Source organism: Protopterus annectens, chromosome 5.part1, assembly GCF_019279795.1.
Source record: "Protopterus annectens isolate FY-2018-M chromosome 5.part1, PAN1.0, whole genome shotgun sequence".
Lineage (NCBI taxonomy): Eukaryota > Metazoa > Chordata > Ceratodontiformes > Protopteridae > Protopterus > Protopterus annectens.
The window spans coordinates 365,787,939-365,803,936 of NC_056736.1; the positions used below are offsets into that span (position 1 = coordinate 365,787,939).

General features: G+C 36.6%; 1 protein-coding gene across 1 annotated transcript in view; it reads right to left on the reverse strand.

Annotated features, from left to right (window-relative positions):
- Positions 1–2,342: 2,342 nt before the first annotated feature.
- The window catches only part of LOC122803164 (protein sel-1 homolog 3-like), a 920,824-nt gene continuing 907,168 nt past the window's right edge, over positions 2,343–15,998 (reverse strand). The window contains exon 24 of the mRNA XM_044072781.1: positions 2,343–3,829. The gene's annotated coding sequence lies outside the window, so the exon portion shown is untranslated. The remainder of the gene's footprint in view (positions 3,830–15,998) is intronic.

Sequence of the window (15,998 nt, forward strand, 5' to 3'; positions counted from 1 at the left end):
TATGGTCTCGGCCATATGAAATTCAATCTTTCAGGATTTCTGCATTGTGAAGTGTTTATATATATATATATATATATATATATATATATATATATATATATATATATATATATATATATATATATATATATATATATATAGGTCTACTTGAAAACACCGACACGCCAAAACACCGACGATGAGAACACTGAGTCCGGAAGATCGACAACTGAGATGACAGACAGTTTAAAAGCCTGACGCTGAGAACACCGACATGTTAAGGTAAGTGTGCGATAGTGACAGACTTTAGGGTTAGGAGCAGGTTAAGTGAGTTAGGGTTAGGGTGCGTGTAAGGTAAGTGTGCGATAGTGACAGACTTTAGGGTTAGAGGCGGGTTAAGTGAGTTAGGGTTAGGGCGCAGGTTAGGTGAGTGTGCAATAGTAACGGACCTTTGGGTTAGAGTTTGGGTTAAGGTTAGTGCATAGATAGTTGCGCATGTAAGGTTTAGTGTAGGTTTGTAAGGTTTTTGGTGTGCTTGTGCTGTGTGTGTGTTTTTCAAAAAAGGTATTTTTTTGTTTTGTTGATTGTGGGGATTGTGGTTTGTCGGGCATGTGAAGTTTCGTGCTTTTAAACTATCGGTCATCTCAGTTGTCGATCTTCCGGACTCAGTGTTCTCGTCATCGGTGTTTTGGCATATCAGTGTTTTCAGGTAGACCTATATATATATATATATATAAAATACTGAAAAAAGCATATGAATCAATTACATTTTTATTAAAATTCTCTTTATATATCTATCTCAGTAACCCAGCAGGTAAAGATGGGAAGAGCCATACATTTCTTAACTTGTGAACTGCTCATCATTTAATATAAGCCACGCTGTTAACATTTTGGTGAAATGGTTCACAGGGCTATTAGCAGTTCACTGAAGTTCTGATGTGGCTAATTCAGCAAGGCTCCAAAACCTACTTTCTTGTAGAGCTACTGGCTAGAGTATGGAACCATCTCAAATGTACTTTCAACATACTGGCCACCAGAAAATTAAATTAATGCTCTCTGGTACAAACGAACGATGTAACATTTCTAAACCATGAATACAGTGCAACTAAAAATAGGTACACACCACAGTGACAAAACACAACAAACAATTTTTCATAAGTTTTGGTTTATTTTTCTTCTTTATGGCACTTACAAGCAACAAAAATGAAGCAACAGAGTTATCTGATCCAAACAGTAAAATAAATTATCAAGAAAACTTTGAAAACAGTTTAATACGTAACTGGAGCCATGAAGGGAGCTGCTGTTTTCTGATACAGAACAGTTGTTTACTGGGGACCCTACAATGTATTGGATGAAGAAGTTAAAATTTCTACAAGACTGTTTCAGGCTTCGGAATCGATCCAAAATCAGCTAATAGAATATTTACACAATTCATGTTGTGTCCTTATTGGGACAGCTTCTCACTAATGTAAAGGAATACTCATTATACAACGACCCTCCATTAATATTCCAAAACGAGCATGCTGATTGGTCAGCGTGCACGTTGTAAATCAGAGTTATAGTAATGAAAAAATGTCCAGTCGCCCGGACTTTTTCCATTAGTATAACTCTTTTTTTTTTACAGCAACGGAGAACGCAAGATCTCTTTTGCTTTTTACAACCACCTCGCTATGTTAAACGAGTTTAACATAGCGAGACAGTTTAAAAAAAGCAACGGAGCATCTCCGTTGCTTTTTTTAAAGCTGTCTCACTATGTTAAACCCATTTAACATAGCGAGACACTTTAAAAAGCAACGGAGATCTTGCTTTCTCCGCTGCTTTTTTCAAAACTGTCTTGCTATGTTAAATGGGTTTAACATAGTGAGACAGCTTTAAAAAAAGCAACGGAGATTCTCCGTTTCTTTTCTTAAAGCTGTCTCGCTATGTTAAACTCATTTAACATAGTGAGACAGGTTGTAAAAAGCAACGGAGATCTTGCTTTCTCCATTGCTTTTGCCCACAGCTCTGATGTACTGTGTAAGTATACGCATGCGCAGTACATCAGAACTGCCGCAGAATACCAGACAGCTGCGGAAGGGCAGCAAGGAGGCATTATACAATGCCATTATTTAAGAAAAGTAATTATTTTTTTCTTAAATAATGTAATTGTATAATAGCAATAACCCACTTCTGGGTGTGGGTAATGCTGGATTTACCCACGGTTGTCTTTGTTTGGCCACTCGGGCTTCGCCCTCGTGACCAAACCACACCAACCGTGGGTAAATCCAGCATTACCCACACCCAGGCGTGGGTTATTGCTATATTAATATCCAGTTACAAAACATGACCCATCAGTTGGTCTTAATGTTTAGGCTAGTATCTGCTTTTGTTTTTTTTTTTTTTTTGCTTTTCTTCCACGCTCATTGCATGCAACATAAACAGTCAGATTTCATTCTTGCTATTCATTGCAAAGAAAAATGTGTTATGTACATGGCAAACAGAAATGCTGGTAAACATGTACAAAGGGAAGGTGATGGAATGTTGTACTAAAATGAATGGAAAATTATGTTAGTATAACAGTAGATGTGGTAGAGTGTTGTGGAAAACAAAAATAGAAAGCAATGCCAGTATAACAGCAAATAAACTTAAAGGTAGGCAAACACTGGAGGATGGTAGTAAATAATGTTGAGCTTTACTTCTATACATAAGGAGAAGCAGCAACAGCAAAAAAAAGACAGGGAAAGAGAGTTGACATTTCTCTAAACAAATGACTGCTGAAATTCCATTTAGAGTACTGCATGCTTTGTGGGGAGCTAATGTCTGTAATAAAGAGAAGAAAACTCCAATAAAACATAATCTGTAATAGCCTCAGGTAACAGAAAGATGTACGATATTGCAGGCTATAGTAGAATCTTTCATAAAAATAGGCACAGACTGAAGAAATGCAGCTCTTAAACAGCTTGAAGAAGCACTGTTTCCCAGGCAGAGTTGCTGATTCACAGATTCCTGACTAGGTGCTAAATGGAAGGTGCACTGGTTTCATTAAAGCAGACTGCATGGAATGAGCATGTAGAAGTTCTAGAGATGATAATTCAAGGAAGTTGCTGTTGGTTCACAAAGTAAATATTTTAAGTTAAAAATAAAGTGAGCTTAGTGCTTTACTACAAACAGGAACTGCCACATCTGCATGGACCCACTGAGCTAGAGTTATATTTATAGAGGAGACTTATGGAGATAAGCTTCATAAGATTCATAAGATAAATCTAAGGATTTAAGGATCTTTTTTTGCTCCATTTGTCTCCCCTGCCATACCCACCATTTGGGTTTTCTTCTGGCAAAATAATATTTATAACAAACGTAATAGATAAATAATGCACAGTTAACATAACTAGTAAAATGACAGAAGTGAATCTTATTACAGTTTGCATGTTGCAGGACTGAATTATACTATTTGCTAGTCTGGAGTCAAATATTGCTTATATGGTATTTATTAATGGTCTCTGTGTTCCTCTAACCATAGTGCATACTTGAAGTTATAACTGTACAGTATTACTGAATCAGAACTATATTTGCAAAGCACCATCAGGCTTTAAGGAATCATTTCTAAAATGACTCTGGACACCTCAGTAAAAGAAGGAATGGAAAACTATGATGAAAATGTGTTAAACAGCTTGCAGGTTACAAATGTAACATGAAATGCAATTTAAGATTACTCTCAGAGTATAATGTTATAACAGTATCCAATCCCTTTGTTTGCCAGTGAACAAGCCATATAAAGCAGGAAGATTCCCCATAGTAACACAAGTATACACGAACTGTCTCTGCCTTTTTCCAGTTTCTGTGTCATGCAATTATTCAGAAGAAAGATGATCTGAAAAAAAAATACAAATAAATTAGTTTCTGTTTCAGAATTTTTATTTATGAAAGGTAATTACAGTACTTTGGGAGGCTAGGCAAATAAATCTTCAACAGTTCTATATCTGGAATTCACTTTGTTGTTAAAACTATTCTGCATTAATTATAGAGATTAGTTAACAGGAAATGAATAGTTAAGAAGTAAAGCAAGGCATGATGGAAAAATGGCATACCTAGGGTGGATATGTCATGGATAATGCATTCCCAGAAATTTGAGATGCTCCATTACATCACAGTCCCCATCTTTCAGTTACTTATTAAGATTATAAAATAAGATAATGATTTTTAACACGTGATTATTGTTTTCACATTTTTGATAAAAGTCATATAGCTCTAGCAGATACAGTCAATTACATGTAATCTCAGTTTAATATTAGATTCATTTATTAAACAAGTAAACAAAAAGGAAGTAAATAACTTTTAAGCTTATTTATTTTGCCCTTATTTTATGATTTCATATTCTTCATATGCATTGCACAACTTTTTCTGCCATACTGATTGCCATACCTACATTTAGAATATTACTGTTTATATCCAAAAAAAAAGAAATAAATCAGTTTTTTGGTAGGGTTGCTCCTGCTGCTTGGCAACCATCAGATTTTCTTTTGGTCAGCTGACACATTTGCTCCCCACAAACAGGGATGGCAGCCAACCAGGATGAACCATCATTTACGCAGCAATCAGGGGTGGCTAGTTTTGCATTTTTTTTAGCTCTAACTACAGTGTGCTTGCTCAGTAACACTCACATGGTTTTGATCAGTTATCATGCAGAAATTATTTCTATATGGTTTAAAACAGAATACATCATATATGATAAATATTTCTATATACCAATAAGTTAAATAACACATAATTTCTCAGGATCTTTTACATCCATTAGAATATGAAATATTCTTCTGCATTTAAACAAACAAGAGTAAATTATCAAAATATCAAAAAGGCTTTTCCTCAAGGTGCAGGTACCTTTTTTTTTCCTTTTGAAATATGTTTATTAGCTAAGACCAAAACAGAATGTTAGCCCTCAGCAGTTGTAGGAAAATAGTTGTATGTTTCAGAACAATTGGGCTAAAATTCCAAGTAAATTCTGCAACTTAAAATTAAAAATCTCAAGAACCACAATCTGCTTACTAATTATTTTTGCATAGTTTGTTTTAGGTAATTGTATTTCTGCAGTTTTATATTGTGTAGCACAAGATGCAGGATGAATAACATTTAATTCTTATCAAGCCTGAGTATAAATGTATAAGTCTATTGTCTTCAGGATCAGTACTTCCTGTTTCCTGTTTTCTCTTCTTTTTTTTTTTCATTTTTTATCCTTAAGCTGTATTCCACTACAACTACGCAGTTAAATTCTGACTCAGAGTACTGTGGCTGTTGGATACTGAGGCTGAAATAAGACTTGCTAGCTACTACAGGCCTTGTGTTGCTTGATAAGCAGTCTCATGTTAGCATGCAAATACTTAACCTGGGGAAGCATTCCTTCCTTTCTTTCCAATTTCCTTTACAGCGTAGATACAAAATATCCCATCAATCCTTGGAAACAAAAGAAAAGATTTCCTCTTATTGCCCTTCCTGCAACACTTTGTGTAGCTGAAAGTATTAAAATATGACAAGTAGTATAGGACGGCACCCTTCAAAGAATCACATTGGAGATTACAGTTCTGTTTTATTTGCAAACTGCTTTCTGCAATGACATAGCAAGTGTAGTCTTCTTTGATGGCCTAACAAGTATTACTAGTTCTTCTCTTCCATGTAAGCGCCATGAATTCTGCAACAGTGGTTCACAAGTAAGGGACTTTTTTGTACTGTGTCAGAATTCATTTTCATTCTTATACACATAGGGTCATCACTGGACACAAAAAAAGAGCTGACAGAGAAGTTTCCATGATAGAAGCATCTAATGAATGTAACAGAGTCCAGGAAGGCTCTCAGCCACTACCATAATACAGATTGAAGATACTTTGGTTGGTAGATTGATTTGCAAAGGTTGGTGTTCTTAGTGAAACATCATGAAATTGTGGTAAGATGATGGCTGGGTAACACAGCAAGAAGAAAGGGAATATGACCCTTGGGAATGAGGAAGTGGCAGTTGCACTGAGGAATTTGCACAATAATGTACCTTAAAGGAAAATTGGTTTTGTGAAATATACATGCATCTTGTGCAAATATAATGCTCAGTAAGCTTCATAGATATCCTACCAGTATATGGATTAGGTAAGGCTAGACTGCAAAAGAATGGCTTAATATCTTGTTAAGGAATAGCTGCATAAGTCAGAGATTTAGCATCATTAGTGACTGGGATTTCACCTGGAAAGCTTCTGGTCTACATTGACAGTTTAGGGTCCCATTTATAAACATTGGTGCACACTGGAGCAGGTGCATCCTAAATCAATTCATAAACAGGTTTACACAGTGAGGCACGACTATGTACGCAGTCTTGCCCCAGTGGGTAAGTGTTGTACACCATTTATGGAGGACATATACAAACTAGTCTCCTTCTAACTGTATATGAAGCAATAAGCCAAAGCCACTGCTCCAAGTGGGATAAAGTATGCTTCAGTAACTTCATACTACACAATAGCGCTCTGCTTGTGTGTGACGTGAGCCTCCTTTCCTGCTTTTATGTTGCCTACAAACACTGTAGCAGTGTGATGGAAAGGAGAAGCTGGAGTATAGTCTAACCTCAGACTTAGGATGAACCATGGGAATTCATGTCAGGATGCAGAAGAGTATATCATCTCTACAGTCTTAGCAATTGCATGAGTAGAGTTAGGAGAGTTTATTATTCAGTCTACATTTGTTTTGTGTCATTGGAGAAGGTTCACAGTTATGTATCTTGATGTGTGATATAGTATTTCTGTGGGAATATAGGACATAGGAGCTGCTGTTGCACATTATCTGCTGACTATATGAACATAGTAAGAATTCTAAATGTATTTTTAGAATTAAGTTAAATTTGCTCAGGGTAGAAGTAAAGACTCCAAAAAGGATGGGCTTTGTCACCACTTCTCTGTCTGAGTTTCATGTATAGTATATCAGAACACAACTTGTCTGACTGTGACCTCTGACAAACACCTGAGTGACTCCCTGCTGATAGTGAAGCTGGCGGGATAAAAATCAGCACCTCCAAATATAAGGTCATGGTGCACACCCATGCATTGCTACACACGTAGTACATATGTACAATTTATGCACCATGAAAACATTTAATAAAATACAGAGCTACACGTTGAATGATAATGAAGATTAATAGTTAAATGCAACTTTGAAAAAACTAACTGAGCAACAGCTTCAACTTAAAGGTATAAAAGTCAGGTGACTTTTGGAATTAGAGATTCATGTACATTTTGCTTAAAATTGAAGAAGGTTTTAAAATTCTATACTAATTCAGTGTATGACTGGATTTCTTTTAGGGAGAAGGGAAATGATTTCCAAATGTTAGAGGTAGTGTATGAAAAACTAAGTTCAGCATTATGCAACCTGCTCCATGGTGTCAGCAACAGTGGCCCTAGGGCAGACAATGACCTATGCTGGTAAACGGAGATTAAGGGTGCATGATAACTAGAAAGATATTGAAAGATTTTCAATTTTAGAAGCTTAAACAGGAGTAGTGGTGGCAGTAGTATCTTGTTAAGAAAAAAGCTTTAAAGAATTGGAGAATTCTGCCAGCCTTCCCTGGGAATCAACAGTGATTTTAGAAGTAATTTATATTTGTGTTTTACTGGAAGCCAGTTATCCTTTAATACTGTAAGGCAGTGATAGTCCCTTCTGGGGAAAATGGTAATAATTTTCAGGTCTATATTATATTATCGCATGCTTACAGAAGTGAATGATAATTAATTGACCCCATGTAAGCGAAAGCTTACAATGTTGAAACCTTGTTCCAAAATTTAAAAAAAAAATTTAAAAGATTACATAATGTGGGGGGCTTTGCCCCCACACCCCCCAACGTGGGTTGCTGTGCCCCCACACACACCCTACTTAAATATACCAACTCTGAGATCACACTACAGTGCCAAAAATGGCAAAGTAATGAAAGTGGCCAAGCGAATTCCTTCCCAGGGAAAGAATTTGTTGAAAAGCCGCTTTGCTATTTTGCCTTTTCGTTCTTTTAGGTTCAATCAAGGCACATTCAACAAAATGCATCTGTGATCATGCAATAGGAACCCTAATTTTCAACCATTGTTACCACTTCTATTTTTCTTTGAAATGTCAATAGGTGGTACAGCATATTTTAGCTGATCCTGGAAAATGCCTTTCCTAATTACATTTCCACTTTCTGGTGAAAGAGTGTGCAGCATTTAGGCAACAAAAGTAATCTGTTAATTTTGTCATTTATCACACTAATGTGATACTGAAATTTTAAGTGTTGATCAAGCTAAAGCAGTTCTAGGTGTTTGTGTTTGTTATCAGGGATGTGGCAGCAAACCAGAATGGCATAAAAATGGAGCACTTTCTATTTTACACAATACCATCATGCACGATGGCAGGCTGTAACACACGATTTAAGACTGTGACTCTTTTTCTTACTTCAAATTGCTATATTTGTACGTTATATTTGTTTTCTGATTAATCTGCAATATATGTCTTTTTTGTGGCCTTAGAATGAATAACCTTTTCCTGTGTGAAACAGGAAATGGAAAATAAGTGTATGAAAATTTTAATGAAGTATTAAATGTAAATTCTTGCTTTTCCTATATCAGGAAACCTAAGGGGTCATAAAACTGGAATTACAATGTACTTTAAAGAGGTAGCTTGACAGATGCAAACAGTTAACAAATATATGAGGAATCCTGTTCATTGAAACTGCTCAACTGCATGTGGGAGTCTGAATGTAGAAAAGTGGTTAGATTATACCTGTTTTTTTCCCCTTGAGAACAAAAGTGGCAAGCTAAAATTTATATGTTTAGGACTGAAATAAAATCAGCTAGTCTTATTTGGGAGATATTCTTGACATATCTGTGAAGGTTTGCTGTTTGAAGTCTGTCTTGTATAATACTTTTGCTAATGCAAAATATTTAGGGATAGTATTTCAACAGGTCAGATTCTTCATTAAATATTCTGTCTTGTACAACTGATTATTTTATTTCCTTACACATTACCTTCACCTCTGCATATTTAATCTAGTAGTAATATATTTACTATCTAAGAAAAGTTTTTACTTATTCACGTTGAGGATTTTGTAGCTGGTATTTATTATTTATTTAAGCATTGTTAAATATTGTTTGAGAAAACAGTTTTCTCTAGCACTGGAGGTTGTCAAGTGGTGGCATACACCTCTAATTAACCAGGTAGGTCAATCCATTACTATTTTTGTTTACTGTAATGTCTAGAGTTTCTAGAATTTATATTTGGCAAAGTTAAGATGGATCTTTGGTCTCTAACCATATCTATAGTGGTGGCAGATGTGCCTTGCTAATAAGACAGTTTTAAGGAATTGGAGAATCCTGCCAGCCTTCCCCATGAACTGTGAGTGACTGTGTGTGTGTGTGTGGGGGGGGGGGGTTGAAAGATATTATGGTTGACAAGAAGAATGGTGAGAAAGGATTATGGTGTGATAGGTGAAAGGCTTAACTCTGTAACTGATCAGTATGTAGTTTTAGTCTTGGTGTGGATGTTGGAAGGCCATACACAGGACAGTAATGCATATTCCCTTTATGCTCTTGGGACCAATATATATTTGATGGATTAGCTACTGAATCAAATTTGTGTGCACATTTCTTTTTTGCTGTTTCACTTTAACATGTTAGGTATCAGTGATGTGACATGAGAGGCCAGCAGTCTGATAGCCATCGGACCCATCTGGGCTAGTGAACCTGACCAAAGAACCATAGGCCCTGTCCCTCATACACCTGGCTGGTACATTTTTTGGCAGTAGTTGGATCCAAACCACACCAGTATCGACATGGTCTTTACATTTGTTGGCATATGTGGTTCTATCCATGACACTATGTTTATGAACTTAAAATGGTTTTCATACAAAAAATCAAGACCTGCTACAGTGATGTCCTAATTCAGCAGAAGTCAAATGGAAAAAAAAGTAAAACTACAGCCCTGGGTGATAAATAGAGCATGCCCCCCACATGACCTCCAATGTAGGGGGCTTTTGCCCCTTGCATGATTACTTAATATGTCCTACTCTGCAGTCAAAACTTGGTGGGATTTAAGAATTTCAAAGAAGTGGAACCTTGCTGAAACTAGTTTTAATTCATTTTCTTGATTCTACCTTAAATCCGTACAATAAATGAATACCTCAAAGGGGTGTGGGTTTTGATGAGATTTACTCCTGAATGGACAGATTTAAAAAAACAAACAAAAAAAAAAAAACAAGGGATCAAATGCTCAGGCCAGGAGTTAGTAAATCTAAGCCATAATTCCCACTCCTGCTAAATATTACTCCAAATTTACATTTAAAGCAGTTCTAAAGTTCCATATTTTACTCTTTCCATTGATCAATTGCTTTACTGACTTATTTATTTTTGGGAGTCACATGCACATTGTGCATACATATTACATACTGCCTGTATCTACATGACTGGTGCAATCATTTTTTTACTCAGAAATGGAGGTACTGCTTCTGGGCGAGATTTATGCTGACAACTTAAGCTATGGGAACCCACACAGTCTGTATCTGGCACACACTTACAAAATAAGTTTGTATGAGGTGGCAGAAGGGTTGCTTCATTACGACTTTAAAAATATACTTTAATTATTTAGTTTTAAGACATCCATTAATGGGAAATGAATTTATGAAGGCTTTAGTAAAGTTATATATACCAAAGTTTTGAAAGAGGGAGAACGGCACTTCATATTGGATAAAGTATGTAGACAGCCATATTGTTGTAAGTTTCAATAGAAATAAATATGTCTTACAGGAGGTATAGTAGTGGGAAAGCTAGAGTAGGGAAACAAAAGACAAGGGTAACTGAAGGTAAAGGGGTACAATAACAAAACGGAAAGAGTTACAGCGCAGGTAGAAGGAAGATATGAAGGGGGAGGGATGAGGTTGAAGAGGAGTGATATGCTAATCTGGTGCACATCTGCACAGCCAGGAGTTGGGTAAGTGAGACTTTAGCTGTAGTTTGAATGACTTTAGTGAATAGTCCTCATTTACTGTTAGGGGAATGGAGTTCCAGGTTTTTGACACTTGATGGAAGTAACGGGATCAGCCTACAGAATTATTAGGTTTTGATATATGCAGAAGATCTTTGTCAGATCTTTGTCAGAAGAGCACAAGCTTCTAGGTGGGATGTATGGTGATACAAGGTTAAGCAGAGATTAATGCAGAATGCTGTATACATGTTTTTAAGTTCTTCAATGCTGAATAATTACATGTATATCTGTAGGGTGGCTTTTAAAGGATTCCTGTCATTTAAGCTAATGAACTGAAAATAAATAAATAGAACAGTATGCAGCCTACGTAAGTTCTTATTTTTTCTTAATAAGTATGTGATACACCACTGACTTAGTTGCTTAGCTAAAGAATAACCATGGGACATTTTGGTGGTGTTTTTTTTTTCCTTTTAGGATGGAGACAAAGCCTTCAATTTCAGGCCTGACAGGCTGTGGTGGTACACATTCCCATGGGAGTTATAGGGAAATAGCATCCCATCACTACAGGAATGAACATTTAGGTATTCTGACTAGCTGATAAGTTTAGATTACATCCCTGCATTTTACAAAATAGGAATAACACATTTTGGGTAGGGAATTATGTCAGTACATTTAATCCCTACTTTCCAGATATCACCTATCAGGTCAAACATTCACCTTAGTAGATTTTTAACAGTCTCATAAGGAATTTTTCCTATTACATAATAGAAAGAGTTTTAAAGTTTTTTTTACCTGTTTTGCAATCAGTAAGCATGCACAATTGTACACTGCCTATTGACAGTAAGAGTTTGTTTTGTTTATTTTGTTTGGGAGTGTAAACACTGCTTACATTTATTTATGCTAGTGTGTTTTTAAAACCTATATATATGGATCCAGGACTATTGAATGAAAGTTCAATAGTCCGAATCCACAATCACTGCAAACACTTTAACAAAAGCGTTTTCACCGAAAAAGCGCTTTCGTTAAAGTGCATTATGAAAAAAAAAACAATAAATCTACTTTTATGCAGGAGGGCAAGCCCCCCTGCACCCCCCACCCCCCTACATTAATATGCTCACTTGGAGATCGCACTACAGTGAGGAAAAGGGAATATTCCCTTATCCCCACCTTAGTACGATCTCCACAACAGTCATTCCCCCACGACTTCTTCTAGCTGCAGGCATACTTCTGCGAAAGTGCTTTTTTGGTAAAAAGCACTTTCACGGAAGTACACCCGGCTGTTTATGCTTCGGTGAAAAGTTCCTTCGGGGATCAGTACCAATCCCGTATATATATATATATATATATATATATATATATATATATATATATATATATAATGGCATATACGTATGGTGACGATAGATTCATTTATAGGTTTTACTGCACTTGATAATATACAATTATATATTTCTGTGATTACTCGAGGAATGCCTCATTTTTGCAATTATGAAATATGCACAGTTTACAGTTAAACACAGTGTGGCATTGAAAAAACTGTTAAAAACCAATGTGTAGGAATTAATGAAATTAAGCTAAACATTTTTAGGAGGCAGTATAGAAAATTATAGTTAAGAATGGACAGGTATGATAAGTGCCAACAAAAGATATTTTAAACACTTACAATGAAACTACTGTAATTTTATGTTAAATGTTATGGTGTGTGGCGTATTTGCTGGACAGCTACTTCATAGTTCTGTATTTTACTGGATTTTTACAGTGTCTTGTCATTTTTTCAACAGTGGTTTCAGTGAATGGAAAAAATGGAATAAAATTCCCACAATTGCTTTCAGTGATAGAGTTTTCCTCTTTCTCCACTGTTGTGCGATATTGGAGTTGGATATATAAGTTCAGAGTGTGTGGGGCATGTCCCCCACCACATGTACAGAATGGGAGAGCTTGTTCCCTTGCAAAAAAGACTCTCTTGGAGGTTTGACAAAAGTAGTTTCAGCAACTGTATTTTGATTCTTTTTTGTACATTCTCTAAAAATGCTTTGGTGACTAGAAGTGGATCCATTTTTACTCACTTTTTATGAATATAAGATGCTTTGTGCAGCATGTCTCATGGTTGCAGTTAGCAGCCTTCAGTAATGATGTTATAGAGGATTATATCCCTGTTATAACACTGAATTAGGTGGTTTGACTGGCTATTATGAAGAATTTACAGCTACAGACATATTGTGTTTACCACATATCACAGACAAACAAGCATCCCTACTACATGAAAGAAAAAAAATACATTCATTGACATTATAAAAGGACTGTCTTCATAGTCAGTCCCATTACATACAGTCTTGCTGAAATTGTGCAAGAATTTATAAAAAGCCAAATGAAGGAGGCAATTAACCTTGTGCATAACTAAGCCCCCAACCCCACTCACCTTCCTTCCTTTTATTTTCAGATTTATTTATTTATTTACCATCTGTTAACATGTTAACAAGGATGGTGCACTGGTCTGAGGACCTTTTTCCAGCACAACCCCAGCTATTAAGGAAGTCATTTTCTTGAGTCATACACTTTATCAGTGTTAGTGGCTCAGCAGGTAACATGCTTACCTTTGATGCTGCGGGAGCAGATGACTTTGGACTCTTCCTACACCCAGTATCTGGATTCATTTTCCAGTACTGACACTGCACTATAGCAAAAATAGTGATGTGTTGGAGTGTGACAATGTTGCACTCTTGAGTGTTCTGTTCTTCAGAAGAGATTTGCCAGTAAGGTTTCATCTGCTAGTATTGATGATAGATCAGACAGATATAAAGATTCCATGACAGTTATCAAAGAGATGGGTTATTAGGATTCTTTTTCAATTAGCAATGATTATGCCTAGAATAAAACTCATCGACTCAGATGGAAATTTCTCCTATTCAGTATGAAAACTTATGTTGTGTTTCCCAGAGAATGAGATCACAAGCATAGTGGGATTAACCAAGTTGACAAAATACAAATAAACAAAAATTATGCAACCTACAAACATAAAATGATAACAATTACAGAAGATGAATGTTCCATCAGTCCTTTCAATTGTAGCAGCTATTCTTTCTGTAGCTGCTTTTCCCTATCTCTGTCCCAATCTTTCACTGTTCTTTCCCAGTCAGTTCTGAAACCACACTGTGTCAGTGCCTTAGATAATACATTTCTGAGCCATAACACCTTTTGCATTTAGTATTTCCCTTAAAACTAGTGCTAAATGCCTTCTTTTCCAGCTGCTCCTGCTACTGCTCCCTTCTCACCTCTGCCATTCTTTTTCAGTTCTTTCTCACTCGCAGACAGTTTACTGCACCTGATTTGCATCACTTCTTTCATTTTCTTCCTGCAGTAAATACAAGGAAACATTCTAATTCTCATTGTATACAGGTATTCCACATCTGTCCCCATCATTGTAACCCAGAATAAAACACTTTCAACCAATCCAATTTCCTTTAATTTATATGGCCGCCCAGCAGAACTGCACACAGTACCAATGAATAGGTCTTATTAAGGTTTAGAAAATGGAAAGGTAAACGTTTCTTCTCTCTGAAATCTACTCTGTATGCTCTGCAGTCCAGTATCTTATCAACCTTCATTAATGCCCAATCACGATGTGTGATTCAGCTTAGTGGTGATTATTACCCCTAAATCCTTCTCCTTCTCTGCTTAGTTTCAGACTAAAGTACATTACCTGTACCTGTACCATGGTTCCCCCTCCAAAGTGAATAAATCTGCAGTCTTTTATATAAATCTGTTTTCAACTCTGTTTCTACCAGGCCAGCCACTGAAGTTCTCCCAGGAGACTAGTCTCTCCATTCCTGACTCCCACATTGAGTTTGGTATCATAAGCATAGATGACTGTAACTGGCTCATCTAGTGGGCCACTGATGGTCCCCAATCAGGCACCATAACCCCACAGCTCTTCAGTACAACAGTAAAAAAAAAAAATGGAAAAAAGGGAAAAAAAAAGGTCCACTCCCTTGGCCTGATGCATTTTCTGTGATATGCTCATAGGCCTTGTTTTTATTCATTTTCCACATACTGCAGTCAAACTGTTTTCAGTGACAATTTGTTTTCCCTGTATCCTGAGTTAGTCTGATTATCCTCATAATTATTTAATTAATACTGCCCCTTACTTTTGTTAGTCTTCTTAGTTCCTGTCATACATCTGTACTACATATTAATTCTCATCTGACAGACAAAATTCTACACACCTGTAACTGCAGACCCACAGCACCTAGTGAAAAAAGAGTAGGGAAAGTGCCCAGGCCAAATTTCCCCGAGTGGGACTATTCCAGTCAACAAAGAGAAAATAAAATAAAATTTACTAAATACTTCCTCATTAGGCCCTTCACTGTCTCCTCCGCACTCCTTTCCCATCCTACTCCTTGCACACATTTGATCTCCTATGCACTCCATCCCCATGCTACTCCTTGGACATATTCAATGTCCTCTGCACTCCTTCCCCATGCTACTCCTTGCACATATTCAATGTCCTCTGCACTCCTTCCCCATGCTACTCCTTGGACATATTCAATCTCCTCTGCACTCCTTCCCCATCCTACTCCTTGCACACATTCGATTATCTCTATAACAATTTTACTCATGCCACCCCATTTCAGATTAAAGTTACTCCTTACAATATTTCACTTACCCAGCTTTGAGAACATTTCTCCTTCTCATCTTAGAGGCAAGCAACCCAATGCATTTAGCCTCTGATCATCTTCTGATTTCCCCAGTCATTTATTATTCAATAACCATTACATGATTACCACGTCATGAGACTTGAACATGCAATGGCAGCCATAGATTAAAGAGAGTTGGACTGGGAGTCAGATACATCAAAAATATCTAAATGAGTTTGAGAAAGGTCATGCAACTTCTCAAAGCAGGGGCCGACAGCTAGCATTTTGACAAAAGAGGATAGATTTTAAACTGCAACACCAACCACTAGGCTTGTGGACCGAACAGATTAAGCAAGGTAGATAAACAATAAATGTAGGTCATTTGAACAGTCCACCAGGGACTGAGCCCTTGCTGGCTAAACTTGTGCATTGAAGGCT